This window comes from Protopterus annectens, chromosome 2.part2, assembly GCF_019279795.1.
Source record: "Protopterus annectens isolate FY-2018-M chromosome 2.part2, PAN1.0, whole genome shotgun sequence".
In the NCBI taxonomy this organism is placed as follows: Eukaryota; Metazoa; Chordata; order Ceratodontiformes; family Protopteridae; genus Protopterus; species Protopterus annectens.
The window spans coordinates 646,584,162-646,590,161 of NC_056730.1; positions in this window are offsets into that span (position 1 = coordinate 646,584,162).

Here is a 6,000-nt window from a genome sequence, read left to right on the forward strand (position 1 = left end):
TATAAAAGTGCCAACAACAACAAAAAAAAGCAAGTTCACAAACAGCAATTTGCTTTGTTACAACTGGCAGATGGATATACGAAGTCCAATTTTATTGACAAAGTAGTAATATACTAATATAATTATATATTGCTATATTATGGTATAAGTAGCAAAGCAGTAAAGTCACACAGCACCTGATACACATACACATGCAGACACACACACACACACACACACACACACACACACACACACACACACACACACACACACACACATGTGCGCGCGCACACACACACACTGCTGGCCATTCCTGCCATTAGCTAGACAAACTGCTGCTAATCTGTTTTCATTTTTAGAGTAACTGTGTAACTGCTGCTGAGTTGCTCAGTTTAAGTTGAAGTGAACCAAAACACTGGTGATGCAGCACTTTAAATCTCATTTTTACCTACCTGTAAGTCACACACATTGAAAAAACTTGCTCAACTCTCCAACTGGTAGTGTGTAGGTGGATCAGAGGGGAGTCAAGGCTAGCTTCTATAAAACATGGTCAAGCCTTGTGGTGAATTAATTGTCCTTTCTAGGTAGTCTAAGATACAATAGTGCTTTTGAAATTGTTTCATAACACAGAATAGAAAAGAGAATTCAGTTAGGCAGACTGAGACAGCAGAAGCATGAACCTTTAAAGATACATAACATAGTCCTGTCTTGTGAAGGTCTGACAGATAATTTAGAGTCCTGCCTTGTAAATGTCTGACAGATAATTTAGAGCCACTGACATTTGGGCTACATTTGATTCATGGCCCCTGGTTGCACACTACAGGGAAAATCATTTCCATTTTGCCTGGTATGAGTTTCCTGTGGTTGATTTCTTTGCCTTCCTCATAGCATTTAGCAGGTTGTCTGCAAAGCACGTACTTAGATGGGATGAACGCTAAATCATCCAATCTATCAACTTTAGGTTAGTCAGTCTGGGCTGCATTAGGAACTTTTTTTTTCTGGATCATGTTCACATTCTGAAGCAACATTCTTGCCTCTGTCCTAGCTAAACCTAGCAGGAAGAGGTCATCTGAAGCCTGTGCCAAATGGAGTTTACTATTAAGACTTTTGACTTTGCCTTATTGATCTTCTGCAATAGCCCAGGGACTGAGAAATTGCACAGAAACAGACCTACCCAATTCATAGAGAAGGCATCTATTCTTCAGGCTGCTGGAGATGCTGCTCTGTATCAGAATTTTCTCAGTTGCCTGTTTTCTGTGGCGACAAAAGGTCTTCTACTGGCACAGCTGTAAGAAATTCCCTTGCTATAACCATATACTTTTTTGTATAAAGAAATAAGGTAAGAGAGAGTACCTTGTCTTCTGGGAGGAAGGCCCTCTACAGCTCAGAGTCTAAAATTGCCCTCAGAAATGCTTCCTTCTTTTCTGGGGTCAAATTTGACTTTGCAAGGCTGAAGGAAAGAAAGAGAGAGAAACCCAGACTCTGAAAACATGCCAGGATAAAATTCACAACCTTCTGATTCTTTTTCATGGATTCTAATTGAAATAAGTGGTCATCTAGGAAGGGGTAGATGTGGATGCTCTTTGTCCTGCAGTATGCTATTACTTGAGCCAGACACATTGCAAAAATACTGGGTGGCATAGAAAAGCCAAAGAGGTGAACTGGAAATCATCTTCCTCTGCTCCAAATCCTAAAAACCTTTTGGAGGAGGCCAGCAACTGAATTATGGTGGTGGGCATCCTTTTGACCCAGTATGTTTTTTGGAGAGAAATGTGGAGAAAGTATGAACTTGTTTAATGATGAAAGGTCTAAAACAGATCTCAGTGTATCTTTCTTTTCTGGGTGCTATGAAGACCCTTGAGTAAAATGCAGAGTTTTCTTCAAATTTTGGAACTTTCTCTATGTCTTCCTTGTCCAGCAGGTCCTTCAACCAAGGTGAGACCAAGTTATCTTGATCTGTTGGTACTGGAGGAACACCAACAAATTAGGTCTGCTTTGAAAATTGCAGTTTATAGCTTGTCTCAGGGTGTTCAAGACCCACTGGTCATGAATAATGATTTCCAGTGCACTGACACACATTTCTATATTTCCTCTTGTCCTCAATGGGAATAGAGGAGTTTGTGATCTGGGTTGGAGAGGAGAGAAGGGTGCAGCTTGGTTGAGTCATCTCTATTTCTTCTGGTGGATCATTGCCCACTGGGCCTCCAGTCTTCAACTTAGACTTTGCTCAGTATTCTTTTCTCTACCTGGGCCTTTGTACCTTGTTGGGTTTGATTTTGTCTTGTTTGAGGTAAAGATACTAGGACCTAGACAAATAATTCCTGCTGCATTTATATCCCCAACACTGAACAAGCTGCTTGACTGACTCCACGGTCTTTCCTTTTTCTCCATTCTTTTAACCATCCATTCTGCAAGGAGTCTAAAGAGGAATATGTTATCCAGGGTGTGCATATGAGCACTGCATCACATGATATAACAAGTCAGGCATTTTTCTAAAGAATTCACCCTGTTGCTGTTGTACTGCATGATGTATCTACTGCATCGTACCTACACCTTTTGGATTGCTTCGCAACCTGGGATAATAATAGGTCACATAATTTCTGCACCTCTTGTTTCGGGTCCCTATTTGCGATTGCCTCTGCCTTGGACTTCATCCAACCTAGCATGGATTGCTGATAGTTAAGTACATGGGTCTGGATTCTGGCAATTTAAGGAGCCGAAGACCAGTGTAGTAAAGGCATAGGCCTTTTTTTCCAAAGCAGTTGAGTAGGGTGCTTTCCCTGTTGAAGTAAATGGTGTTCCTGAATGGAGCTAAAGAAGATCATTTGCTGGCATCCAGAGATATCAGAGGTGGATCAACCAGAGGATACTTGCAAAAAAATCCAGAACTTTTGGAAATCCTTGATCCAGTAGAACCAGTCAGGTTTACAGGGAGCAGGGAGAAAGGAATCCAATTCCATAGATGAGTAATGAATACATACTTTAGAATATCTATGACTGAAGGAGCAACTGATGGTTTGGGCTCCTGCAGACCACTGAATGGGTAACCATTTGATATGTCAGGAACCAATACAGTAAGTCCCAAAACATGGAGACTGAATGGCCAAAAAATGGACTTACATATACCAAGTCTGAGACAGCCATTTCCTGGAATATTCACTCTTCTCTGAAGTATGGTGATCTACGAGTTAGTATCCATAAGTTGAGGGTGCAGGGGTCCTGTCTTTTTGTAAAAAAGGAAGTTTAAAAAGGAATAGTGATGGTTAAGATTCAGTCTTCTCCAGCGTTTTTGGTTTATTGGCACTCTGCGTTTTGAGTACTGACATTTAGAGAGTCTCACAACTGCTATATATCTTACCTGAATTTTTCAGCCTTCTTTGGACTCCCATTAGAACTCTACTTTCATCTTATGAAGAGTGTCCTCAATAAAAAGATCCTATGATGGTGAGGGTAGAGGATAAGGTATCCTCAATGTCAGAGTCATATTTGGTGGGGAGATCTCATCCACATATCTTAGCTTATCTGCATCTGAGTCCGGAGTGTCAAAATCACCCACAATGGCAGGATCCACCCTTTTCTATTTACAAGGAACCCCTGATATTTCAAGGATTTTCAAACTTACTGCTTGAACTTCAAGAAGCTCATAAAGACCTGGGCCAGGTGGAAAAGTCCTCATATAAATCCTGGGATATGGGCTGAGCTACAGCTATCAGGCACAAGTGTGGGCTTTGGCACTTTAGAATTCAGTTTTCCATATGAATATCCTTAGAAGTTTTGCCTCACTGGATGGCAACTAAGCCATCCATACTGTCTCTGGGTGCCATCTCTCAACCTAGGAGAGAGTGAATACTACTCTCTCCCTCACTAATCATGGACAGTGTGCTGGCAGGAAGGACTGTCAAGCAGGTTGCGAGTCAGTCAACATCTTGGTTGCTTCAGTCCAGGAAGACATGCTAGGAACCAAAGGTGTGGTGGTCTGCAGCAAAGTGATTGCATTACAGGCCCCGGCTGAATTCATCTCTGAAGCCAGGGGCTGTGAAAGCACTTTACCAAGTTTGGTGTTGCCAGAGTTCAGGAAGCTGTCAGCATTAATCAGGCTGTCATTGGTTTCCTGTCAGTTTGCCTGATATCACTTTTCTGGGTAGAGAATAAGGTATCCTCAATGTCAGAGTGTATGCTTCTGAAGGAAGTTAGTAGAGGCCATAGTGTCATAGGACCAGTTGCATTCCCTCTAATGAGGTTTGTACTCCAAAACATCTTGATGAATGGTGAAGGTTGATGGTGATATTTTAGATACTGCTTTTGCCTAACCCCAGGCATAGAGGTAAGGCAGAAGTAGACCACCTTCGTTAACAGGCGTGGGATGAAAAATCAGTGCTTCGACACATCATTGTTATACATTTATTACCTTAATGAAATAAAGAAAGAAACATCAGCCTTCTAAGCTATCAGTTGTGAATACCTGCTGATCTACCAAATTGAAGATTCCATGTACCAGATAACATATTTCGCCCCATGGAATGTGTGCCCTGTATACAGGTCCTATAAAGCAAAGTCTCAGTGTCTTATGAGAGAAGATTAATCATACAATGCAATCCATCAGAGGCCTGCAGGTAATAAGCAACTGGAAGCAAAGGTAATTAGCAGTGCTGTCAACCTATATTTGGCTGTACTACTGTCCTGATGTGTAGTTATCTGCAATGGCACAAAATAAGTCCAGTTATAAGAGGAAAAGTAGATGAAGATTTAAACATTTTATGAAACTGATTCCAGGGGATGCTTCATGCAGGACTACAGAAAATAATCAAAAGAACTGGAAATTTGAACATAAAAAGAACATTAGGAGGAAATTTAAAAAATGCATGAGCAAGCAAAAGAGCATACCAGTGCATCTTTCATGTTTTCAACACCCCAAGTGAGTAAGGTTGCATTAGTCAGAAGCCCAACACTGCAAGTAAGTTTCCACATGGATAATAGCTGATACAGTTCACAAAGTGCCAGGAAAATAAATAAAGAAGAATGGAAAACTATCTCAGTAACCTGGCTGTTACGTTATGCACCATATAAAACTGTATTGCAATGCATATTATCACACAAATGTTTCATATGAATCACCACATTAACAGATTCTATTACCGATGTAGTTTTCAGAGATCAGTATGTTCTCCCATTATATCAGCATATTATTTAATAAGATAACAAAAGGACATTTAGGTGTCATTAGTGTGTGAGACAGTTAAATAACTGTCTTGAATATAAATTCGATAATTTCATATGTAAACCATAATCAACAGCAGTTAAGTTTGATCCTGTGAAATAGAATGAATGATTACTTGCCCTTTGGAGCAATAACAATACCTTGAAAAAGAGGCTTTGGTTGCTCATTGGGCGATTCCATGAAATGTGCACTATTACACTTGCTATCACAACATATCTGGTACCTGTCTGTGGTACTTGTCCTTCACTATTCATTCTACCTATGTATTGGATATAGATTGCTAGCCTACAATGTATTAGCAAGCCACAGGAGGTGTTGGGCAGTTGGGTTTATCCACATTCAGTATAGTTTAACCAGAGAGTGAAGACGGGGGGGGGGGGTGGATTCACTTAGCCAGTTGTATGACTCCATCACTACCCAAGTGCAAAAGAGTCTTCCTGCTATCAAATTAATTATTTAAAAAGCACTTGTTTTTTAGTATTTTTCAAAAACGTCAGTATCTATTATTTTTATTTAAATTTATATAGCAAACAGAAAAAGGGGCCAGGTAGTGACCTTTTTGTAGCTAACTAGAACTTATACACTTAGCTCTATCCTAGATTCTTCTGAGAATTCATTTTGGTTGCAAACTAACAGAGAGGGGCAACATGTGAATGCTATGCAGAAACTTAGATTTTTTTACCCTTCGTGTAGGTGACAGTAAAAAAATGTCTCATAGTTTTATTTGCAGGTTTGCTGTGTTAAAAATCCTCAGGTTTAGCTTGGTTCTATCTAGTCATCTCTGGCTATAATGTATGGGG